Source organism: Ascaphus truei, chromosome 2, assembly GCF_040206685.1.
Source record: "Ascaphus truei isolate aAscTru1 chromosome 2, aAscTru1.hap1, whole genome shotgun sequence".
Taxonomy (NCBI): domain Eukaryota; kingdom Metazoa; phylum Chordata; class Amphibia; order Anura; family Ascaphidae; genus Ascaphus; species Ascaphus truei.
In genome coordinates, this window is record NC_134484.1 from 92,538,386 (window position 1) to 92,566,171 (window position 27,786).

Consider the following 27,786-nt stretch of genomic DNA (forward strand, 5'->3'; position numbering starts at 1 on the left):
CCAGAACGACTTGGATAGACTGGAAATTTGGGCAGGTAAATGGCAGATGGGGTTTAATACAGATAAATGTAAGGTTATGCATTTGGTAAGCAAGAATAAACTGGTGATTTACAAATTAAATGGGGCAAAATGAGGTAAATCCTTGATGAAGAAGGATTTAGGAGTGCTTGTAGACAGCAGGCTTAGCAATAGTGCCCAAAGTCATGCAGTAGCTGCAAAGGCAAACAAGATCTTATCTTTCATTAAATAGGCATTGGACTGAAGGGAAGTAAACATAATTATGTTCCTCAATAAAGCATTAGTAAGACCACACCTTGAAAAAGCTTTATAGAGTTTTGGGCAACACTACATAAAAATACATTATGGAACCAGAAAAAGTGTTGAAAATAGTAACAACATCTTTAAAGGTATGGAAATTCTGACTTATGAAGAGAGTCTAGCTAATTTAGATTTGTTTACATTAGAAAAGGGGCGTCTAAGAGTTGATATGATAAATACAGTTTTTACAAATCTATTTTGGGTCAATACAAGGATCTTTCAAAAAAACTATTCATCCCAGGGGCCGTATAAATGACATAGGGTCATCCCTTAAATTTGGAGAAATGGAGATTAAACTAGTAACAAAGAAAAGGATTCTTTGCAGTAAGGGCAGTTAAAATGTGGAATTCATTATCCGTGAAGACTGTGATTGCAGAAACAATAGATATCTTTAAAAAAGTAAAGGTATACAGGGATATACCAAATAAGTAAACATGGAAAGGATGTTGATCTTGGGAGAAATCTGATTGCCATTATTTTGAGTCAGGAAAGAATAATGTTTCCCCTTTGAGACATTATTGCATGATGTTTAACTGTGGTTTTTGTTTGCCTTTCTCTGGATCAAAATACCGTAAATACAAATATAGGATAAGTATCTGTCGTCTAAATTTAGCATAGGTTGAATTTGATGGACATGTCTTTTTTTCAACCACTTCTACAATGTAACTATATAATATATACAACAGAAATATATAAACAATTGAGCTATATACAGCGTTCATCACCGCCTCTTATGCACAGAACTGGCAGACTCACTCGACCCTCTAGTGAGATGTCTGCCACGTCTCAATGTTTGCCACAGGCCGTGGAGAGGGTGTGGGCAACTGGAATTACTGTGGAGGAGGTGAGTTTGTCCTAAATTTCACAACCATGATATCGCCAGGGAGTCCCTGGGGGCATCAGGTGTACTTACAAGGGAGGGACTGTAGATTCCTTCTAGCCCCTACTGCATGGTCCATGTCAGCCAATTGAAGGTTGATGCAATCTGTGCCATGTCATTAAGCATGGCACTTATGTGCTGCTGAATGACATGCACATTGATGCGGTGGTGGCAGTGGGCTGCCACCTCCCAACGCCTGGATGTTGCCTTGATCTGACATAGCGGGGTCTTGACACTGTGGACCCATGGAACTGCATCTCCATGAGCTACATCTGATGGCCCATCGGAGTCTCTTCTGACAGAGGGGCAGATCTAGTGTTCCTGTGTGCAACTGGAGCTGTTGGTGGTGCAGCGGCGGGTTTAACTGTAGCTGTTGCTGGTGCAGTTGTGGGTGCAGCTGGGGCAGCAGCTGGGGCAGTGGTGGCTGCATCAAAGTTTAAATCTGGTACAGCTGGGTCAGGTTGAGGTGCATCTTGGACATCTGGGGCAGTGGAAGGTACCTCCTATTCCAGCACCTCAGTCAGGAAGAGGGCCACGGTCTATTCTTCCACCTCAAGAGGCTCTGCAGCCTCAACCACTGGCTGTCTGCGTGTTTTTCCTTAAAAATAAATACATCATATTATCAAATACAATCATACAGAATGTAGGTACATGTGGGCACATTTGTATAGATTTGCTCTTTATTTATAGAACATTTTAGCAGTAGAATATATAGAGGTCCTGATCCACTAATTGTTGCTAAACTTTAGAAGGCCTTCACTCCCATTCACATTAAGGATAGCTGAAGCACCTATTTGTAGAGCAATGACATTCAGAGTGACCTCTCATTTTAGTGTACTGTATGTCATAGGCACCAAATTATGTTAAGTACTTTATAAGTGACTATTTCTAATGTGTTTGCAATGGCTAACATCAAAAGTCTGGAATGCATTTAGAAAGGAAGATGATTTGATGGACATAGGTCAATAGCTAAAGCAGTGGGGTGATCGTTAGCGGAAGGAAGAGCAACAATAGCAGTGGGTGTTTGAATACATTTCATAAGAGGAACGGCTGTTGGAATTCAGATGTCCGATCACTCGTGATTATGGTGAGCTTGGACAGTCACATGACTTGGATTCCTGCCTATGGGAGCGCATGATCTGGGAATACGCCCACTGATAATGTAATAAGTCTTCGCTGTTATCTTCTCTGGAGACTTGTGGACTCATTCAGCATTCCCTAGCAGCAGGAGACAGAGAGAGAGAATTATCGTTTTTGCTTCACAGACTAAGGACTTTACGGTTTGACTATATATTTCTTGTGCAGCAGCTTAGTGTAACGAGTGCTCACCAAAAACAAGACAAGACCGCAAGGCTGAGGTGAGGATGTTGGTAACCACCGACCTACAACTGGGCAGCAATGTCCGGAGTGCAGAGTGGTAGTCGTGAAGCTGGGTCAGGGTAGGAGAAGTCAAAATGGTCGAGGTACTTGCCGTGGTCTAGGAATGGAGAGATCAGATAGTCGTTATGCAGTGCCGGGGACCAGGGGTATAGAAGGTAGAAGTTCAAATGCATGTCGAGGTCAAGGGTCAGAGAGGCGGAGGTCCAGATACAAGCCGAGGTCAAAACAGGAAAAGGATAAGCAAGACAAGACAGCAACAGGACAACAGGGTGTTTTAGGCAAACACTGGTACACAAATAGAGGTTAATGCTCAGACTAAGCATTAAAAGGCCAGCCAGCCAATGGTAGGGCAGCACACAGCTGCAGAGTAATGAATAAGAACCACCTCTAGACATAGTCAGTCCACTGGTAAAAAGGGGCAGGGAGAAGTGCAAGTGTGGAATAATTGCTGATGCAATTAACCCCTCGTGTGCCCAAGGTAGCACGGCGCCTGCGCGTAGCTTACGTGCGGTGCGCCTCACCCATGATGTCACGAGGGCGAAGCCTGAGCAGGGTTCATGCGGTGTCCCCCAGCCTGGCAGAGCAGCGCGTGTTAGACGCCTAATGGACGCATCATGGGGCAGAGCCTAAGCGCGGGCATGTGGTGTCTCTCAGCCTGGTAGTGTGGCGTGCTCCACCCATCCCATCATGGGGTGCATCACGGGGGCGGGACCAATGGACAATCCTCACACTTACATCCACTTGCTGGATCTGGACATTATTTACTGAGCCTGTGCTTTTTTTCATTTTTTTGTTATTTTCCTTGTTTTGGGTTTTGCATAGTCTGTTGGGGATGAAGGGTCTAGGGAAGTACCTTCGGTCCTTCTGGACCTGAGGGAACGGGCCTGAGGAAGGGGTCTTTCAACCTGAAACATTGCCCCCCTAATTACCCTCTTCCATTATGTTTCCACCCACCCTCCTTTTTCCATTGTGGTTTTCCTTGTCCTTTTTTCCCTGTGTTTTCCCCGCACCACTTTATTTAGGGTCCATTTTTATTGCCTGCATGTGTGACATTGTTCCAAGTTACTATATATTTTTGTCTTCATATCAAATTTTCATTTTGGCATATTCCTTGTTTGACATTTTTCTAAAGAGTCTGTGAGTGCTGGAACACTTTGTTGTATTGATATATTTATGGGACCATACTTTTAAATGTTGTTGATTATCAGGGCTGGCCACAATTAGGATAATAATTAGGACTGCAAATACTATAAAACATTGCAAGCGAAAAGTCTCTTGTTGCGTGACTATCACTTTATCGGCCAATAAAACACTAAATGGCTGATTCTATATGTTCCGAATTGACTGTTCGGGTGGTTTTCGGAGTGAACTTCCCCATTGCAATCAATGGGAGATTCCATCCAAACAAAGCCCAAACTAGCGCTTCGGCTGATAAAGAACAAGCCCCTAAAACTAATCTTTATATGCCATCAACACTGGACTAAGAATAATATTTTTGGTAACAATGGGGGTGATTTCTCAAAGTCTCCTTGCTGCAAAACCTGAGCAATCTGGTGCAGAAAATCTGTAACAGGAAAAAGGGATAAATCCTGGAGCACTTTATTGCTCTAAGCTTTTGCAGCAGCGAGTAACCCACAGTGCAAACTCATGCCATCAAGTAATGGAAGTTCATGGCTCTATTCTGGGCATTATTTAGTGAACGAGGGAATTCATTCACTCGACATTCTCTGAAGGCTGCACGCTGAAAAACGGAGGTTATAGGAGAGCAGGACCCAGATCGGAGAGCGTCTAGAGGTAAGGAATTTCCCTCCCAGCCCTGATCCAATTAGAGGTTTACATTTGCTCCCTCCACCCCGTTCCCAAATGACTCACACTGACACCTTCGGGTGTTAGGACTGTATACCGAAGTGCAGGACAGTTCCTTTGTAGACCATGATTTAGTGAACGAGGACCTGCATATTGCCTTCAAATGTTTTCATCTTGTTTCTCTGTGTGTTTGTATATCATTAGTTATATAGCGCTCTCCATGTACATAGTGCTTAAATGCAGTAATAGTGTACACATGACATAATAGGAATAAGCACTTCAACATAAAATTGCACATTAGGAAAAGGAGACCTTGCCCTGAAGAGCTTGGAATCTAAGTGGTAAATAGGGAGAACTTACAGAGACAGTGGGAGGGTGTTATGGTAATTGCGTCTGCAATTGGTCATGGTAAATGCATGTGAGATGTATAGAGTCAGCCAACAGAGCTACCCAAATGCTTCATTAAGAAGGTGTGTTTTAAGATGGGCCTAAAAGGTTTAGAGAGAGCGTGCTAGTCAGATATTGAAGGAAAGGGCAGTGAGTGAAAAAGGATTTAGGCAGAAGAGGGCAGAAAGAAATGTCCAAGAATTAATAAAGAGATCTAATTATAGGTACACACTTCTAAAATGATTAATAGTAAAGCAAAACGATTTATTTTTTAAAACTAACCTTTTATAAATATATCTCAAATAAATTCACAGAAATAAATGAGTTCCATACAAGTGCAATATATACATTTACAGAAAAAGCGAATGGAAATAGCTTAAGAAAAAAATACATGGATATTGGATGAAAATCCCTTATTTGATGCTGTATAAAACACAGGAATGTCCAAACAGAATAATTGCTAGAATATGTATCTACAGTACATGAGCATCAGACTGGGAAGTGCCATCCATCCTCCAAAGCAGTACAATAGAAAACAAAACAGTACATAGCACTGGTGTATTCAAAAGTAACAAAAAGCTCTTAGAGCTTGATAATGGGTCATTGTGACCTGAAATGTCACTTGTGTTACATTACTGTATGTTTCCTGCTGCCCATCTAATGGAATAAATGTGATTTTGTTGCTACTTTTGAAAATACAAGTGATGTGGACTATTTTGTTTTCTACTGTGCCAAAGTCTAAAAATATATGATCTGGCTCTGAGGAAGTATACTGTCATGGCCCCTTTTATTCTCCAACATCTCCGGTTTGTTCAGGTATTTTTTTTCGAATGCCACGCACTTCACCACGTTCATGCCGCATTCATGCCGAGACAGCGCCAATAGTACTGTGAAAGTTTGTATACAGCACGCCGTCCATAAAGTTGCACGCACGCCGCCCATAATGTTACAAGTAGCTTGCTTGTGTACCTCTAATTAAACCTACAATTAAATACCTTGTGTAAATAGCTTGCTTGTACCTACAATTAAATAAGCACAGCGCTAATACTGTACAATGCACGGGGCCGCTGCTTTAAATGCCGGAACATGCCGCATTAAACACTGCATCTGCCCGCGGTTTTAAAATTCGCGCTGAAACGGCCGCAGGAGGCTAAAGGCGGCCGCCACTGTATATGTGCCAGTGGCACAGAAAGTCAGAGGAGGGGATTGAATTCACCAAACAGGACTTAATATGCCACAATCATTGATAATATCGAGATAGAATAGTAGTATTAAATGTTGCTTTCCTGGCTCATCTTAATTATATGTCTTAATTATATGGAGGTAAAGTGGTGAAGAGAAGTGGGAATTTTTGGGAGCAGGGTAGTAGAGGTAAAGGGATTATGCAGGAGGTATGTAACAAGCTAATAGAATTACCAAAGTAATACTGTGGCCAGTGTCGGATTTAAAAAAATGCCGCCCATAGGCACTAACCTGGTGCCAGTCTTCTCCTCCAGTGCCGCGCTGTCCCATTGCCATGGCAATGCAAAACTGTGTGACGTCACATTGCCAGCCACATATACCCGATTGTCGGTTGACGGCCACGCATGCGCGATCGCCGGTTGCCTGCCGCTCGTGCACATGCGTGATCAGCATGCACATGCATGGCCAGCAAGCTCCAATTGCGCATGTGCACAAGCGACTAAAGTGCTGATCATGCATGAGCATATTCACGTCTCAGACTGGTCCGCAAAACTGCGTTTCAACATTATCTCCTAGCATACAATGCTTCCATTGCAGCTAGAGATTCTCAGAAATTACATGCAAATGAGCTCACAATGTTACCTTTTGCTCAAATCCATTTTAAATATGGACCCCTATGTGCTTATGCCTGCAGCTTTTTATTCCAGACTGGGTTAAAAAAGTGCATAGACAGTAAACCCACTCACTGTCAGGATGTATGTAACCCTCGGAGGTATCATGGAAACCCACAAAATTAAGGAGACCAAAATATATAAAAACTGAATTTATTGTTATACAAAAAATAATAAGACTGGGAAAACAAAATGTATCCTGCTAAATATGTAGAGCTACACCAAAAACTTATGGTAGCTAGGTGATAGACAAAAACCAGAGGGAAAAAGTGTAAAGGGTATACTTAGACAAACTTAACTTAGCTGCAAGCTTTGAAGTGCATTGCAAGAGTGGTAGAAGGGAGACCAATAATAAACAGTGAACAGTGAGTGCAAAGGGAATGCAAGACAAGAAGTTACATTTAGATCTGCAGAACTAGAAGCCAGATGAAGGGAAAACAGGGAATGACACAGCGCTAAGAAACAAAGGAAAACCTGACTGCTGACCTGTAAAACAGAATGTTTTGACAAAGAAACTTAACAAACTGGGTAGGGTTTAATACCCAAACTAAAAATGGCAACTGTCATTATGGACAGTTCTGGTTCTAACCGGCCCAGAGTTTGAGCCTATCTCCTCTGTGTACCCCTACATGCCAGCGAGGATTACTGCAAGAGGGAATCATGACACTCACAGACAGCTGTTTCGACCTTTTGGGTCTCATCAGTTCCAGGATGGTTATACTGGCTTTGCAATTTGTAGCTATGATAGGTATGGATTCTTAGTAAGTCTGGTAGCTATTCCCTGAATTAGAGCTAAAGAATGATGCTACAGCCATAAGGTAATTATTAGTGGTTGTTGGTTTACGATAGGTAGTGGTGACAAGTAGTACCTCAGTGGATTTGGAAATTGTTCAATCAAAGAAATTAATTGAGGTGAAGTCAATTTCTGTTGTCAGTTTTAAATCATGATTATTTAACTTGAGAACAGTTTTACATTATTGAAATGGCTTTAGATAAAAAAGGAGGAGATGGGGTAGACAGAAGACATCCTTGAGCAGAATGCAAGAGTCGGGCAGGGCAGGTGCGAGACATTAAATTAGTGCTGAGATGTACTGTACTATAAAGAGGGGCAGAGGAGTACATTGCCTTATATATAAGAGATACTACCAAAAATATGATCGAAGAAGATCAAAACCAAGAATCCTCTACTAAATTGCACTCTATGTTAATAAGTGTTGTGTCTTTAGACATGTTATCTCACCAGTTTCTCTTGCTTCACAAATGACTACTCATAATGGCCAGATCAGCTACCCAGATTAAAAAATAAAAAACAATACAACTTTATTACATTCTTAATTTGTGACTCTGTGCAATTATTTACAGTGTGTATTGTTTAAAAGAATCCCTGTTGGAGTGAAGTAGAAAATAATCACATAGTTTGGGAGACTTGTAACCACATAAATATGTATGTCTTCCTATAACATATAATATGTTAATCTGCTTTGACACCTCTCAACCCACGGAATGTATCCTAATATGGAGTGTAGGTATATATGATAGATAAATATACCCTACAACTTATATATTTCCTGTGACATAATCAAGGTTCATCACCATAAAAAGCGCTTCAATATCCATGCTCTCTTAGCATAACTGCCAAAGCCCACAACGGCCTCCTCAAAATATATCCGGAGGACACAGGCCGGAAGGCTACACCTGCCTGACAGTCCTTCGGGGACAAATGGACTCCCGAGTGTGAACAAGCCTTTACGGATCTGAAACAGAGTCTGACTGCGGCCCCCGTGCTGGCCTATGCCAACCCCGAACAACCGTATATATTACATGTGGATGCTAGCCTCAACGGCCAAGGAGCAGTATTACATCAAAAATATCCCGAGGGATTGCGACCTATAGCGTATATCAGCCGCAGTCTTACTGTCAGTGAGCAGAACTACCCCGTGCACAAACTCGAGTTCTTGGCCCTCAAGTGGGCCATTGTGGACAAACTTCGTGATTACTTGTACGGTGTGTCGTTTGAGGTGAGGACCGACAATAATCCCCTCACCTACATCATGACCTCCGCCAAACTCGACGCGGCCGGGCATCGCTGGTTGGCCACTCTATTCAATTACACTTTCAACTTGAAATACAAGCCAGGCCCCCTGAACATTGGAGCGGACGCCCTGTCTAGGCGACCAGGGCTGGCCACTACCCCCAACGAAGATCAGTGGGAAGAAATTCCGGGACCCGGAATAAGGGCCCTATGTTGTACAGCTGCCATAGTCAATGACCAAGTGGCATTCTCTGAATTACGAGTGGCTGACTCTCAAGGGTGTACGTCAAACGCTATCCCTGAAGCCTATCGAGACCCCAGTGGTATGCATGTTACTCCAGACAAGATCATAGCCTGGAAAGATATGGTACGATACCAAGAACAAGACCCGGTCGCAGGGGCCTTACGTTATGCCATCCGACAAAATCGCCCGGCCCTCCTCCGACAGGCCCCGGGGGATGTAGGAGGTCTACTGATGCGAGAAGCTGACAAATTTGAAATACGAGACAATTTGCTATACCGAGTTGTGGATTATCATAATCACCCGAACAGACGACAATTAGTACTGCCAAAAAGACTACAGTACTTGGTACTGACAGCTCTAAACGATGAACACGGCCATTTGGGAGTAGAAAAGACTTTTGGACTATTGAGAGATAGGTTTTTCTGGCCAAAGATGAGAGAAGCAGTAGAGCATCACTGCCGACGGTGTGTGCGGTGTATTCAGAAGAAGACCTTACCCACCAGGGCCGCCCCAATGGGCCACTTAAAAAGTACGGGACCCATGGACTTAGCATGGACTCCACTCAGATCAAGGAAGAGACTTCGAAAGCAAGTTAATCAAAGAACTGCTGAAACTCTTGCATATCAATAAGTCCCGCACTACTCCATACCACCCCGAAGGGGATGCACTGCCGGAACGATTCAACCACACCTTACTAGACATGTTAGGCACGTTAACGGGGGTGGAAAAGACTGAATGGAGTCGGCATGTGGAAACATTAGTGCATGCTTACAATTGCACGCGACACGACTCCACCGGGTTCTCACCCTATTTTCTCATGTTCGGCCGAGAAGCTAGACTGCCTGTGGACATACGGTTGAGAGTCTCCACCGATGGAGTGCATAATACTACACATTTCCGCTATGTGCAGCGATTGCAAGAGAATCTGTAACGGGCCTACCTACAAGCCGAGAAGTCCACCGAAAAGCTGAATGCCGGGAACAAAAGGCGGTATGATCATAAAGTTAAACACAGAAACATTAAACCTGGTGATGCAGTGCTTCTCTGTAACTTGGGAGTACCAGGGAAACATAAGTTGGCTGACCGATGGCGGGAGGGAGTGTACGAGGTAGCCTCTCAAATGCCCGGCCTTCCAGTCTACCGCATTAAAGACTCGGAGGGCTGGGTGAAGACCTGGGATCGGAATCATTTACTCCCTATTCCCCGAGTAGAGGAGGGAGATGTGGAATGGCCGTCATCTTCATTGGATGGGGAGATATCAATGGAAGAAGAAGAGTCAGGGAACTCCGATGTTCCGGAAGATCCACAAGAGGGAACCTCTCAAAGGGGCCCTCAACAGAGAGCACCTCCCGGTGGAGCTTCGGGTAAAGGGCTACAGGAGCGCTCGCCCCAGGGGGTGTCTCTGGAAGATTCAGTATAGGACCCGCTGAGAACGTGCTTAGTACCCATGCATGACAATGTAGAGATCGCAACCGCATCAAGGGAAGAACTCCAGGTGCAAGACTCAGATAGTCACTCTCCCGTGGGAGTAACCGAACAGCAGTTAAGGCGAAGTCAGAGGAATGGGCAACCTCCAATGAGGATGGCCTATGATCAGTTTGGGGCACCCCACTATGAGGCTCAGCAGTGGGCTCGCAATCGAGTGAAATCCGTAATTGTGATGTTTAGCGGGATGTACAATCTGATTTAGAGGAAGAATGTTATGTTAGGCATTTTTCATTATATAACGTTGTGCCAGTTTAAGGTATCGTCCAAGCGGGGACGTTGGAATCTGCAGGGGGGAGGATGTAGCCAGACCCTCTTTCCACCTCTTGTTGTTGTTAGGGGTGGGTATGTTGCAGTTAGGGAACACTCCGATAACGGAGGATCCGCATAAGGGAGCCGCCATGTTGTGATTGGCGTCAGCGCAGACTTAGCCTAGCAGAGGTTACGAGCAGAGCGAGGGTGAGGAAAATCCCGCGAAAGAGATAGAGCACGACGGGTCCCAGCAGCCCCCGCGGGTCCTTGTGATGCGCCTGGGCCAATGAGGTGCGAGGCTAGGAGGAAAAGGAAGTGTATGCGCGCACGCGAGGTCAGAGTTGGAGAGGAGAAGGAGCTTTGTGTGGGGAGGCAGACCGCCCCTACTTAGGCCGCATGCCCCAGGCCCAGTTAGGCCCTGAGTCCCTGTAGAGACAAGCAGAGCTAGGGACTGGCCATAGTTAGGTTCCGGTTCCCTTTGTTGCCACACTATCACCACCGGGACAGTTCTAAGTTGGCAGGAGGTCTGGGCGCAGACCCCGCTATCAAGCCACAGCGTGTCTGGGTGGGATCGCCCTAGACACCTACGGGTGACGTCATATACACCTCGCTGATCCTTTGTGAAGATTGTAGCCGCACCGGGTACTGGAGTGCTCGGCAGATAATTCTAAAGTGCACCAATGGTACCATCCTTCATTCAGGACACAGTGGCTGCGCATTCACACTCATACACATTCATTGACTCACTTGAGGGTGGGAGAACTATTGCCAAGGGGAACTTGACACGGGGTGGGATCACCCGGTGAAGGGAGAAGGGAGGGTTAGCGTTCGACGAGACGCTGAGTATAGTGTCTCCTCTAGGGAAGGACACCTGTTGGTATAACATATGGTTACTGCAAGTAAAGTTAATTGGTTAGGGGATATTGCTGTGTGTGTGTGTTATGTACATAAGTCCTGCGAAGACCCACTTCCCCTCGGGCGGAAGCTGTCGCAGGGGGAGGCGCTGCACCAAGTTCTAGGTATTGTGTGTACCCAGGCTCTCCGTGGCAGAGGCTCAGACCCTGTGAGCCTACACGTAATACATCATATGGTAGTAGCCTGTGTTCGCTAGGAACCAGGGCTACACACAAATGAAATAAAACATACTTTAATACATAGGATAACTTGGGGATATTCATATTTGTAAGGGAAACAGGACTGGGATAACTGGGCTTGAAAACCAGGAGTCTGGGGGACACTGGGCAACCGCGGTGCAATTCAACCCGCGTACCAGCAAATCATGCCTGCTCGCTGGGACGAATTAGGGGACTACCAATATCTTTGGCCCCTGGACTCCTGCAAAAAAAAACAATTGCATTTCTACCCAAACATCCCACCTAAAACTTACACAGACAGTTTCATGAGTCTAGGGCACAGGGAACATGGAAAGTAGAAAAGCAGAGGACACTTTAACTTTTACATGTTATAATACCTGGCCCCTGGCTTATGGTGCTAGGTAGCTGCCAGGGGCCCACGGTTCTCAGGGGTAACCAGATGGGCTTAACCTTTATTGTATAGCCTGGTTACCCCACTACCATCACAAACGTCATCTATCCCAGCTTCCTATTGGCACACATGATGAGGTGGAAGTACTGCATGACTGCAGAAGTATTGGTGCTACAGTATCTTTCCCAGTATGCAATCTTGTAACCAAGATACTCCCTAGAGCTGAAATTAACAGTTCAACTCTGGGGACTTCCTGCTTCCCGTCCGTGTGAAAAAGAGGATGATGGGAAACACAGGTGGACTGCGTCTTTATTTATTCCAGAGTAATGACATTAAAACAACTAACAGTTTTAAATGCTTTCTGGAAAACTGACAGTAATATGGTAATATAGCATCTCTGTGCTTTTTAGTAATTAAAGTCTATAAATGTGCCTTGATATTTGTCTACGAAAGATGCACTTCTAGAATCAAAATGTAAAATGTGATATGGTTTTGGGCCATGATAATTTAATGCACAGTATTATTTCTGACTTAGTAATATATGCTATTAAATAATTGTAATAATCTTTGAAAAATGTTATGATTTGTACATAGAATCTCCTTCGTGACCTATGATTTTTCAGCTGTTGTGCAGACAGAAAAGTTTTTTAGATATGGATAAGTCACAAGATAACCTGTACAGATGAAAGAAATGAGTAAACAAGAGATCATGTTACAGATTGTAAATATTGTCGTTTTGGAGCACACCGCTAGCACTTCTGAGTCTTGAAAACCTACATGCAGAAGTATTAAGCAATTTTGTTTGAAAAATATTCAAAGTTTATTATCATTTATGACGCGTGCAATAAAACTTTTGTGATATCAGCTTACAGCTTCAAGGTATCGTGTTAAAATGTATTAGGTGCCCATGGCAACAATCTCTTTGTGCTGTTCTTGTTTACCCAACACACCCTTCCCAGCAATTAAAACTTCTGCAAAATTGCTTTTTGGTTCTATACATAATCATCTGGTGTGTACTAAAAGCCTCTAAAAAACATCTTGAGTATTGACTTTAGGCGAACACCAATAAAAAGATTGTGGGCTATATTTACAAAAGTGATGCTATCTATATGACTACTTTTGGCCCCAGAAGACCACTAAAGGCCCATTCAAATGAAAGGCCATACGGTGTCTTCCCACGCCAGAAGGTTTATTATGAAATAACATAGCTTAGTCAATCTGGCCCTGCATATTTTCTGCTAGGAAAAGTACTGCACCAATGTCTCATCGTTTTCATCATGTTGGAAAAACTCAAAACCTGTGAAGTCTCATAATAACCAACAGTAGATGAAAGACCAGTGCAGAAAAACAAAAACAGATTTAAACATAAACATTAATTGATTAGATAAATATAGTGCCTCTATTTTGCCTCTTTTCCATCAGTGAACAAAGTATACAGCTTTTTTTTGGTCTCTGCAGGGCCAAACATCATATTGAAGGGATGATTTACTACTCAGAGGTGCTCATATACAAAGGGTAGGCCCTTTATGGGCATTCACAGTTAATTTGCAAAATTCAAAACATAGCCACCAGACTTTTAAGTATGTTTAATAGTAACAACAAAGACAAGGAAACATATTAGTGGCATTCCTGCATTTCAGTTATAACAATATTTAATACAGAATATTCTGATGCAAGTAGCATATACCAGCAAGTAGCACAATAGAAGAAAATAAGAAGACAGCACCATAGTGAGCAGCAATGAACTATTTCTTGTTGAATTTAACAATATGTGCATTAACAACATTTCTAACATTTCTATGCATTTAAAATCAAATTTACCAAAAACTCAAGAGGCTTTTGCTCGTGTGGTTTGTTCTTCCAAGAAATGTACTATATTCAATAAAGGCAGATTAAGCAAGAAAAACAAAAATTGCTCAAGGAAAATTCACTGCACATATATTTGTGCAAGAATGGATATGCCAAAAGCTACATTTACATTGTATTCACTAAATAGGACTAGCTGTAAAATGGTCAAAAAGTATCCTACTAGTTGTACCTGTTCTCTGCAGGTTATGTCTTGTATAAGAAGTTGAGGAGTGTTGATTTCTTATTTGAAGGCACTAGGTTCTGTATGTTTTCTGGCGTACTTCCCAAGGAAAAACATAATTTTACAAATCTGTGTGACTAACAGTAGGGATTATGTAGATACATACAGTAGGGGTATCTAAGCACATACTGTACAGTAGGGGTTATGTAGGCACATACAGTAGGTGTTATGTAGGCACATACAGTTGGGGTTATATAGGCACATACAGTAGGGGTTATGTAGGCACATACAGTTGGGGTTATATAGACACATACAGTAGGAGTTATGTTTATAGATGGGTGAAATATCTGCATAATTTCATGAGTTTGGAAACTTGTGGACATGGTTTGTGAAAAAGTCATCAAAAACCATCAACTTTTAATATATTAGAGCACACAATGACACAAAATGTTATGAAAAATTCACAAAAAACATTTATATTGTCACATTTGCATAACAATAATCAATTGGCTTTTTTTTGGCTTCTGCAACTTACAAATAGTCCTCACTTGAATGAAGAAAGTTTCACGAAGCAAATGGTGACAGGTTTGCACATCTGCAGTTATGCATCAATGTTTCTTTGGTGACAAACGGATGCACTTTTCTGACAAAACTCTCCAACTTGTTTATGAAAAAAATTCTAATTGAAACCAATAAAAAAAAATTTTTTTTACAAACATTCATGTTCCAAGTTTTTACTAGAACCATAACATATTGCCAAGATACTACAACTTCTTGTTCAACTTTTACATGCTTTCCATAATTGATATTTAGGATATCCTCTTGATGGAGGAAAGCATACAGTATATCCTGCATCTCATAGTGATTATAACATGCATTTTGGAAGTGGATGACTATTGGGTAAGTAACTACCATATTTTTTGTTTTGCTTTAATGCTCACTAAAATAGTAAACCTCAGGGTTGTTAAACTTCCAATTCAGATGCTTGAAAAAAATCAGTTGATGTGCTACAATAAATTCCTTAGAATGTCATTCAGATTTTATGGCTTGTTGTAACTTTCATTATACCACAGTTACACATAACATTCAAGATATTATTGCAGATCAACCAGAATCCCTACAGTTTATGACACTGGTGTGGTTTAAAAACAGGTTGGGTAATGAAGAGATACAGTGTTTTGGTTAAGACGCATTCTGTATACATACTGTAAAGCAAAAATAAAAGCAAACTCACAAACACAACCTTAGCCTTTCCGCTGCCAAGGTTAGTTGATACCTGCCAGGTCAAACAAATGTACTCAGTTTTGCTATACATTTGTTTATGTTTGATTCCTCAGAGCACTTTTCCATCTATCTATGAAAACTATAGATTGTTTTTCTGTACAAGTGGAGTTTTTCATTTTAATTGGTATCTTTCTCGGTAGATTACTGTACATGTCATGACCAAGATATTATGTCATATACTGTATATGGATTGTTTAAAATAAATATACTTTCTTAATATTGTCCAAAACAAATCTTTAAAATGAATAGTAAATATTATTGCCCTGTGTCCCCTGAGACATCCAGCTAGCAAGATTGTTTACATCTGAATTATTCTGTGCTAAATGTAATAGGTACACACTTTCATTAATATGGTGAAATTACCCCCTTGAAGAAAAATAACCCCACAAAAGTATATATACTCTGAAAGTGCAAGCCCAAGGAATTCAAACAAGGTTAGCAAGTCTTTCCCCACACAAATGTCTGGCCAGGAATCTTCGTTATAAACAACATACCATTATGACAGCAATTTGAAGATCACTAATTTCAGATTTTGCCTTATCTCTCCTACCAGCTTAGTGTAATCATGAATAGAAATACTAAATGTTATTGTCCTTGGTCCCCTGAGTAGATTGACATTAGATATGCATAGGTTTACATACTGTATTAGCCAGCACAGACCCCAAAGTAATAAGATTGTGTTATGCTTTTCAGACCTACACTTTTTAGGGCTGAATGTATAAGGACATATTTGAAAACGAGAATTACTTCCTGATAACACATTTTATAAATAAATAAGGAACATGCCATTATTGACAAGGCAAAAACTATTCTCTAGCATCAAAATACCCACACGAAAGAATATATATTCTAAAACTAAAGAACTCCAGGGATTAATAGATTGTAAAAAGCATTTCATTCTGTGTACACTTATGCTATTTAAAATGCATGAGAAAATGTTGAAGAAGCGTGCATTGATATTACAAGGAACCTTTACAAGAATTCCACTACAACCATTAGATTACATGAAGACACAAGCAAGATAAAATATAATATAATAATAATAACTTTATTTCATATAGCACTTTTCTCCCAATGGGACTCAAACCACTTCACAATTACTGTACAGTATAGTGCGCGGTACGGAGCACATAGGAATTGTACAGACACACTCCCTGCCCAGATGAACTTACAAACTATGATTTTGGTGCCTGAGGAGGAAGAAGATAAAGTGACTTGTTCAAGGTAACAAGGAGCTGACACTGGAAATTGAGCCAGGTTTCCCTGCTTCAAACTCAGTGGGGCCTATTCTAGTAGCCTTCATTAATTTGCTGCTACATCGCAAGGTTTGGCATGTTCTCGCCGAACAGTTTGTCAGTTGAGTTATCACGGTATTCAGAAAGAATCTAAACCCAACTCAAACTGTGCGGCGGGAAAATGCTCAAACCGCTCAGCAAGGCAGAAAAACTAATCTCAGCCTCTCTCAAATTTCTCGCCGTGCGATCTGCTGCGAGCTGCACAGAGAGAGCCGCCTCTCCCTGCGCATATCTCGCAGCGATCGTAGTGTTTTAATAAAAATGTAAATGCTAATGTACGTGAGCAAGGGGTCTCCGGAGCAGAATCGCATTGATTTCAGGTCCGGTGACCCCTTGCTTCCAGAGATACAGGCCCCGTTATTGGGTGCCGGTATCTCCTACGCATTTAAATGTCCCGGTCACGTGACGCGGGACACTTAAACACATAGGGATACCGGCACCCCATAACGGGGCAATGTATCATGGGAAGCAGGGGGTCCCCCGATCTGAAATAAACACGGTTCTGCTCCTGAGACCCCCTTCTCATGTACACTAGTATTTACATTTTTATTAAAACAACAATGTCCAACATTGGCAGGAACACAACAAGAAAAAATACAATCTAATGGCCCCTAACCCCTTAATCACCTTAGCAGTTAATAACCACTATAGTAATTAAGGGGTTAACCCACCCACACCCACTACCCACCCAGGAGGCCTAACAACCCACCCCGACACATGTACACCCCACCCTCTACCCATTGATTAGCACAGTGGTACATCATACCCATATAATATGGGCATGATAAGCAACTATAGCAGTCAATGGGCAACATAAAAAAATACAAAAATACACAACAATTAAGTCCAAACAATAAACAGAAATAGAAAAAATAACTACTAATTAAAAACAAGCATTTGCCAAACAATGCATTGTCTGTTACTGTATTTATCTTTACCCTAAAGGCACAGATAAATACATTAGCAGTCAATGGGCAATCAAAAACATAAAAAAAAATACAATAAAAAACCTGAAAAAAGAAAATTAAATAAATTCAATATTTGTCTTACCTTTTAAGTCTTCACCCTCCTAATGCTGGTGTATCAGGAAGCTCTCGACCAAAGACGTCATCCTCTGCAATCAGCTGCCATCCTACACGAAGACCAGCATCAGGTAAAAAAAATCTTCTTTTTTCCATCTTCTTTCATCTTCTTCCAACTTCTTCTTGCATAATTTTCTTCTTTTCTTCCATCTTCTTTACTTGTAATTCAATGTACCCTACGTTAAATCTAAAACAGGTGTTGACTCGTCGGCATCTTCAGCTAAAATGAGATGGATCAGGCCTTATATAGGGCTTGTGACAACACATTTTAGGGTCAGATTGCCCAGCTTTAAAAAAATAATAATTAAGGATTGAAGTCATCTCTAAGGGAGGTACGTCACATCTTTAAAACCACATGGTTGACATCACATGGTACTACAACCAATGGGATTAAAAACAATCCCATTGGTTCCTGTACCATGTGATACAGTATGTCCCATTAGTTTTAAAGGATGTGACATGATCCCTCAAAGTGATTTCACATCCTTTTAAAAAATGGAACATATCACATGGTACAGGAACCAATGGGATTGTCTTCAATACCATTGGCTGTAATACCATGTGATATCAGCCATGTGGTTTTAAGGATGTGACATAACTCCCTTAAAGATGATGTCACATCCTTAAAAAACATTTTTTTAAATGGTCACATGGTACAGAGCCCAATAGATTGAACTGGACCATCTGACCCTAAAATGTGACGTCACAGGCCCTATATAAGGCCTGTTCCATCTCATTTTAGCTGAAGATGTCGACGAGTCAACATCCATTTTGGATTTAACATGGGGGTACATTGGATTTAAAGAAAAGAAGAAAATAATTACAGAAGAAGATAAAAGAAGATGAAAAAAGATGGAAGAAGATGAAAGAAAGATTTTTTTACCTGATGCTGATCATTGTGGCGGATTGCAGAGGATTATGTCGCAGGTCGAGAGCTTCCTGATATGCCAGGATTCAGAGGGTAAAGAGTTCTAAAGGTAAGATAAATATTGAATGTATGTAATTTTATTTTTTCAAGTTTTTTTATTGTATTTTTTGTCTTTTTATGTTTTTCCTTGCCCATTGACTGCCAATGTATTAATCTGTACCCATTTACAGATACAGATACATAATAAATACATTGACAGACAAGACATTTTTTGGCAAGTGCTTGTTTTGAATTGATTATTATTTTTTCTATTAATGTTTATTGTTTTGACTAAATTGTTATGTATTTGTAGGGCTTGTTTTTATTATATTTTAGGATTGGTTAGGGGTTAAATTTATTTATTTGTTTTGTTGGTTAGTTGTTTAATTCATTTTATTGTTCTGTAGGTTAGTTGTTTAGCTAATTGTATTCTTGTGTTTTGAGATACCAACATTTTTATTATTTTGCTGTTTTGGTGTTAGATTCATTTTATTGATGTGTAGTTTATACTTTTTAGTTCTTTTATTCTTGTGGTGTTTAAGTGATTGTGTATTTCTTTGATTGATGTGTATTTGTGGGCTTGATATTAACCACTAAGGTGATTAAGGGGCTAGGGGGAAAATTAGATTGTATTTTTTATTCCTATATTCCTGTTCCTGCCAACGGAGGACATGGACCTGGAAGATGATCCTGATGACGTCCTTCATCCTGGCAGGGGTAAGTGGGAGTTTTATTTACTTTATTTATGCTGGCTGGATTATGTTTTATTTATAATGGGCAAATGAGCTTTTATCCATAGCTGGATACTAGTAATTTTGCCCATTACTCTACTGCATGTGTTGGGGGGGATTGGTTGGGGTAGAGGAAGTGGTTATTAGGGTTTTTGTATTTTTGAATGTTTATTGTGGATAGCGAGAATGGGTGAAGGTGGCATTTGGCCCTTGGTGGGTGTTTATACCTGCCGGGTGGGTTGCGGGAGGATTAACTTCTTAATTACTTTAGCGGAGTGAACTGCTAAGGTAATGAAATGGTTAATTCCTCCCGCAACCCCTCCACAACTGTAAGGCCTAAACACTCACCATGCCAGATTCTCCCACCCCCGCAACCCACAATAAATCTGGCACTGGTAATTAACCACTTCATTGTATTAATCGGTATCCGCTACAGAGACCCTTGGCTTCAATCCGATGCAGAAAAACTACATTTCCCTCTCTCACAGCCCTTCAAGCCAACTTTTTCTAACGAGAAGAATTTGGGCTAAAATTGCAATTCTAAAGCCCCGATGAGATTATTGAGGTTACTAGAATTGCACGATTTTCTAAAAATTACGATTTGGGGCTTATCACTGCACACCGCATGGCGTGTTTGGCTGGGAGCCAGAAATGCCATAAAAATGGTTTTGCCATGCGATTTAACCCACTTATCGAGGCTTTCTGAATAGCTACGAGATTTATTTGTGCGATAGCTGCTCAAAATCCTCAATAAGTCGGTTATCAAGGCTACAAGAATGGGCCCCAGTGTCTTTATTTACAGAGCCAGTATATTTACTCAATGATCCAATATATATACATATATATTGTGGCAAGACTGTCTACGTTAGAGAGAGTATGCAGTATGCATGTGCTCCAGCAATCAGGAGGTTAAACTCCTAGATAGACAAGCAACTAGGGTGTCAGTTAACTGCTGATTGCAAGGGCTTTAAAAATCAGTCAGTAGCCTGATAGAATTTAGCTTTTTCCCCAACCAGCAAGGACATTTGTAACAGTTCCCAGGCCTGGCGGATGCAGGGCCCGTTGTTTGGACCAAACCCACAGCCTGAGAGGGTCACAGAGAGAGACTTCAGTTGTTGTCGCTTACAGAGGTAAAAGGGCTAAGTATTCGTAAAGAGTTTAACTCTCCAATCTGTAGTTAGGAACTGACAGGTATGATTGTTGATGCTACAGAGGGAGCTAGGTATTTTGTTTTTGTTCCTGTTCTATTTTGTGCCCTTTTATTAATAAACCTGATAAGCGAACCCTACATTTCCTGCCATAATGTGAGAGAAAAGACCCTGCAAAGTGGCTGAGTTGTGACAACTGGGGGAGAATGTGGGCACTTCAAGAGCCAGAGCACCTAAAGGTCTGTATGTTTGAGAAAAAAAACACGAGTTTTTTAAATGGTTGCTCAACAGGAGTAAGGCTGCAACAGAGTATTATACTTGTATGACTAATAGCTTGGATTGTAGCATATACAGAACAGGTGTGTGTATATACATACATACAGTACATTTATACTAAAAAAGATCTCCCCACTGCAACACTGATCTCTTCCTCCTGCAATATAGATCTCTATTCCGCTGTCTTTGGTTCATGGTGTCATAACTGACAGACAGCAGAGAGCCGATACTGAGAGGCAGCATCCTAAAAGTAGAGCAGTGAGGGAGACTGCCATGAAGATCTCTTTACCACTGGACATCAATGATCACACCCTTTCCAATCCATAGGGACATACAAGTTAAGGGTCGTGCGGGATCTGGGGAGTTGTTTGTAGTAGTAGTGGGTTTCTCCTCTCCCTCTGACTACCAATAATATTTGATACCCCACCCAGCCCTCAGAGTTGCAGGGCTAGGGGAGGAGGGACCTACTGTTTAAATGAAAAAAAAACATTCTTTAATGGTTTTTCTTCTAGAAAATGCGATGATCTGATACAGTTGGCAAAGGTTGATTAAAAGCCCTGTTCACATTTGGGGGTGGATAATGTTCATGATGCATATGAAACATCATAAGGGTTCCTGGCATGCCAGGTAGGTCATTCAAAAGGTTAGTCATATTATGTTTACTATGTCCAAAAGAAAAATGGGAGGATGAAAACAGAAAATGTGTTTGAGCAGCATGGAGGCTTACAACCACAGTACCTGGAAGATCATTGAGGAGGCCTTCATCCACCTGTTTCCCCTACCACTGCAATTCTGATTTCTCCACTACCTATGCTACTCTGATTTTGCCTGCAACACTGATCTCCTCCCAGCAATACTAATCTCCTCTTCCACCGCAATACTGATCTCCCCCTCCTGTAACAATCATGAACAATCAGGAATTTTAACAGTTGAACAATAAACTATTCATTAATTGTTAACTACTACATAGAATGTTAAGCTGCTATAATCCATTATATAATGTTGAGGTGTAAAACACATCCGTTTTAACCCTTTGGATGCCCCCTGGCATAGCTACTACGTTATGGGGCTGGAACTTCATAGGCCCCATAATTAGGGTGACCAGATTTTTAAAATGACAAACTGGGACAAACAATTTTTTTTTTTTTAACATTAACAGTTTATTTATTGTAGTACACTTATACTTTACTACCATTAGTCCTTGTTACATAGGTGTGTGTGTGTGTGTGTGTGTGTGTGTGTGTGTGTGTGTGTGTGTGTGTGTGTGTGTTTGTGTCGGATGACCTCACTAATTGAACAAAAAACAAGCCAGATGTGAATGATTCTGAACCCATTAACCAGTGTCAGGATGCCCCCTCTTCACAATTTCTAAAGCAGCACACAGATACACACACAGGCAGCCACGAGCAGGCGGCTCCCCGCATCCCCCTGCACCCACCCCCGCGCCCCGTGCAGGGACGCAAAGGTACAAACTGACGACCCCCCTCCTCCGACGGGCAGCCTATCACCCCAGGCGGGCAGCCACGGGGTCCCGGGGCAGAATGGGGGGACACCGCGCAGCCACCACTGCACCACGCAGCCACCACTGCCCGCCCCCGCACCCTTCTCCCGCACCAAGGGGACCGGGGGGGAAGGGAGCGTCAGGACAGGAGGCAAAGGAACAAAAACCCACCTCCTATCACCCCGGGCGGGCAGAGGGGGGAGACACCGCACAGCCGACAGAGGAGAAAGAAGCAGGAAGAGACACACACACACCATGTGTGCTCTGCAGAAGGAAGTGGAAGCTCCGACCCCAGCACCCTCTGACCTGCAGCCAATGCCCTGTGGCCCGGCCGGCATTCTAAGTCCCGCCCCCCATTCATTCATTCAACATCGGAAAAAAAACTTACCTGCTCTCGCACGGCATCCTCCTCACCGCCGCCTCGCCGCATACCGTGACCAGGGCCAAAACCCAGGACATTTCCGGGACGGACAGGGAACCGGGACAGGACACAAAAAACTGGGATTGTCCCGGCACAACCGGGACAAATGGTCACCCTACCCATAATAGAGTAGCTACATCCAAAAATCATGCTTTTTTTTGCTAGGAAAGATTGCGTACTGAGCACAATCTGCACTGATCACGAATGGCAGGGGGATAATACCTCCCTTTATATCATCAGTGATGGAGCGATCACATATCCCTTTTCAGAGAAGCGGTCACTTGATCGGAGGGGCTAAGGTTCTCTGACCCCGCAGTCCCTGTGGCACTCAAAGTGTTTAAAATGCCTTTTCAACTAGAAATTAAAATACTTTTTTCCCCTCTTTCTAATGTAGGAGTAACAGATAGTGTCATTTACTTTTGCCAGGGTCTCGGATTGCGTCTGAGACCACAAAGTTTTCTCGGCTATGCGCAGCTGACTTGTGAGGGCTTTGTGGACAGGAAAATTTTAGTTTTAGCATTGGTTGAAATTCTCCGTAGTAGTGGTAGGTTGGGCTAGTATTCTAGAGTGTACTAAAATCTAAATGTAATATAAGCCGTCCCTTATTCTCGTTCATTTCGTAGGATCCGATATCCCATATATTTAAATGTAACCCAGAGATTAACTCCTTCTTTACCGTAGCAGTTAAAACTGCTAAGGCAATGAAGGGGTTAACCCCTCCTGCAAGGCCTAAACACCCACCCCAGGGCACCTACCCCCTTCACCCACCCTCTCTACCACCAACACCACACAGGAATAGGCAAAAGGCAAAGGAATAGGAATAGGCAAAGTGTTATTTGCAAGGATGAATAATAGCGCTTTTACTATTTAAATAATTACAGTGCAATACAATAAAATTAATTACTATAAAAAACACATTACCGATGCGCATGCGCGGCTGGTCGGGGATGGTAGTGTAATTACACAGCTCCACCAACCGCCGGCAGAATATAGCTATTAATCGATATTAAAACTGACTTTGAAAACAATTGAAATAGCGCTAAGGACACCTAAACTCTACCTGGATCAGCACATAAGCCCAAAAGAATTATGGCAGCGACGAGACAAAAGACCCGCCGAAAGTCGGATGTCAGGGCCTACTTCACCGGACAAAGCAAGGCTGGGACTGCGAAGCTGTCAGCGGTCTCTGACTCAGATTCAGCCCAAGACGCAGAGGGCTCGAGGGCAGCGGCGGAGCAGTCCAAAGTGATTAAAAAAGAAATATCCCGGCTGCTATTTGATTTGAAATCCTTTTTCAGGGGGAGGTGGAGGGACTCCGGCACGATCTCATGCAGATCGGGACAAAGACTAATGAGCTGGAGGAGCGAATGGATGTCAGCTCTAATACCCACAAAGAAACTAACTCTCGGGTGCAGGCCTTGGAACAGAGAGTGATGGACCTGGAGGCCCGACAAGAAGATGGGGAAAATAGGGACAGGCGGAACAATTTAAGAGTCCGGGGGATCCCAGAGGAGATTTTGGACCCGGAGGCCCTGCTGACCCGCTGGATGGCCTCTTTCCTGCCGGACGAACCGGAATCCGATTTAAGGATGGATAGGTGCCATAGGGCCCTACGTTCCAGACCTCTGCCCTCAAATCCCCCTAGAGATGTGATCCTCCGGCTCCACTACTTCTCCATAAAGGAGGAGGTGGGTAGGATTGCCCGTGCCACCCCCCATATCACCTTTGAGGGTATCACCCTCATGGTATTCCAGGACCTGTCTCCCCTCACTCTGGCCCGGCGGAGAGCTGTAGGCCATGTCACAAGGGCATTAAGGGACAGTGAGGTCCGGTATAGATGGGCATTCCCATTCGCCCTCATGGCCATCAAAAATGGCAGACCACACGTGCTCAAACACCCCTCGGAGGGGGCAGCCTTCCTGAAAAAACTGGGGGTGCGGGGGATCCCGGACAATGTTCCAGAGGGGGACCAACAAGGGCGTAAAGCGGACTCCCCACCAAGCCGGAAGGGTTCCTCTCCCCCGAAGGAAAGGAGACTGGACAAAGAAGGAGGGGGCGGAAAAAGTCCCTAAACAACGGAGGGAACAAAGACTGTGAAGTGATGTTGCGCCTGTTGCGTTAATAAAGAAAGTTAATACCCTTCGGAAATGCCAAACAATCACCCTAATGAGAGACTCTGTCAGTGCTTAGTTTCCAAGTTTCCAAGCTTAACTGCAGTCGGGGACCCTATGGAGATAGTACAGCTACTCGGGCTCTAAAATGGCGTCTTTCTACTTACCTGGGATGGAAGGAGGGGACGAGGCGCGAAGACTTTCATGGCGGTGAGGTTTTCGGCGGGAGGGAATGCTCCGATAGCGAGACCCGCCCAGGGAGCTTCCTTCATCCCAGCCCTCTCTCCGTGAGGACCCGCCTCCGACTGAGCCCGCCTCGCCCAGTCCAGTGACGTGGATGTGTTAGATCTCGTGAGAGCAGCAGGAGGGACGCCAACGGAGGATCCAGCGGATGCCAGCGTGACGCTTCAAGGGAGGCGACAGCCCGGAAGTGAGACGGCCTTCCCTGGCGGAGGCGCGCGAGTTCCGCCTCCGGGGAAAGACACTGGAGAATGCAGAGCGATGGGGACTGGAACTCTGCTAGCGGTGCAGAGGGTGGATGCATGGCCGTCTGGAGGGGGAGGCCCGCGGAGGTGGAGTGGGGGCGCGGGAGGGAGTAAGGAGCAAAGAGAGTATCTAGGAGAGCTGAGTCGTGTAGGGGTGCTAAGGGACACAGAGGGAAGAAATAATAAATAATTAGTCAGCATCAAGACGATGTCAGGAAGGCATAATTCCCTGTGGAGGAGAGAGGGAGTGAGCCGGCTGTGACCAAGAGCATGAGGGGAATGATATTGGGAGAGGAGGGGGGGTGGCATGAAGGGAACAACTAGTTTAGGGTTTATGGAAATAGAGTATGGAGTGATTTTGGAGATAGAGAGGAGAGATAAGGGTAGTTATGGTTTAAACCATGGTTAAATTTGGCTAGAATTCTATGTAGTTTAGAGGTCAGTTGTTAGGTTTTGTCTAAGCATAACTGCCGGCGGGGGGGGGGGAGTAGCCACCACCCTGCCTGCAGGTATGTGCGTCAACTCCAGGAGGTGGGGCTTGACCTACCTACCTGGCAAAGACCCGGTGGTCCGTGGCCGGTTTCCGGAGCCATGGAGGTGGACCAGGGGGGAGGAGGGTCCAGAGAGAAAAGATCTCTACCGGGCAATGAACCAGAGGTCTATCAGGACCAATACGGTTCTTGTTGTTTTTATGTGTGGTGTATATATGTATTCTTCCCTCATGTTTTATCCCTTCTTCACCCCAGCCCCAACCGGCGAAAGAATGAATCCGCTCTACAGGTACCAGCATTACGAATCTCAAGTTCAGCAAGAGCCCAGGGATCTGGCTAAGAGCAAGTTTGCTTATAAACTACCACCACACACACACCACACCATAAAATGGCGGTAATCTTTATCTCACAAAACGCCAAAGGGCTCAATAGTCCACATAAGCGGAGGGTCGCTTTCGCAGAGTTTAAGAGGAGAAGGGCAGATGTGATCTTCCTCCAGGAAACTCACTTCAGCTCACGAAACAGCCCAAAATTCCAAGACTCACACTACCGAAAGTTCTTTCTAGCATCAGGTGAGGAAAAAAAGAAAGGAGTAGCTATATTGATACATAATAACACCCCCTTCCAGGTTGAAAAGATCAAAAGAGATCCTAAGGGAAGGTACATTGTGCTGGTCGGGCTCCTCAAGCAGGCCAGAATAACGCTGGCATGTATATACGCGCCTAGCGAAGGACAACCAGACTTCTTTAACTCATTCTTCCAGAAGCTACAGCAGTGGGCCGAGGGACATATAGTCCTGGGAGGAGACTTCAATACAGTCATGAACCCCAGCGTAGATCGCGCCACATCCCAGAAAACCATAAGAAGGGAGGGAAATACCCCATTACTGAAGGGACTAAAACAAATTGGCCAACAAGGGCGTAAAGCGGACTCCCCACCAAGCCGGAAGGGTTCCTCTCCCCCGAAGGAAAGGAGACTGGACAAAGAAGGAGGGGGCGGAAAAAGTCCCTAAACAACGGAGGGAACAAAGACTGTGAAGTGATGTTGCGCCTGTTGCGTTAATAAAGAAAGTTAATACCCTTCGGAAATGCCAAACAATCACCCTAATGAGAGACTCTGTCAGTGCTTAGTTTCCAAGTTTCCAAGCTTAACTGCAGTCGGGGACCCTATGGAGATAGTACAGCTACTCGGGCTCTAAAATGGCGTCTTTCTACTTACCTGGGATGGAAGGAGGGGACGAGGCGCGAAGACTTTCATGGCGGTGAGGTTTTCGGCGGGAGGGAATGCTCCGATAGCGAGACCCGCCCAGGGAGCTTCCTTCATCCCAGCCCTCTCTCCGTGAGGACCCGCCTCCGACTGAGCCCGCCTCGCCCAGTCCAGTGACGTGGATGTGTTAGATCTCGTGAGAGCAGCAGGAGGGACGCCAACGGAGGATCCAGCGGATGCCAGCGTGACGCTTCAAGGGAGGCGACAGCCCGGAAGTGAGACGGCCTTCCCTACGGGGAAAGACACTGGAGAATGCAGAGCGATGGGGACTGGAACTCTGCTAGCGGTGCAGAGGGTGGATGCATGGCCGTCTGGAGGGGGAGGCCCGCGGAGGTGGAGTGGGGGCGCGGGAGGGAGTAAGGAGCAAAGAGAGTATCTAGGAGAGCTGAGTCGTGTAGGGGTGCTAAGGGACACAGAGGGAAGAAATAATAAATAATTAGTCAGCATCAAGACGATGTCAGGAAGGCATAATTCCCTGTGGAGGAGAGAGGGAGTGAGCCGGCTGTGACCAAGAGCATGAGGGGAATGATATTGGGAGAGGAGGGGGGGTGGCATGAAGGGAACAACTAGTTTAGGGTTTATGGAAATAGAGTATGGAGTGATTTTGGAGATAGAGAGGAGAGATAAGGGTAGTTAT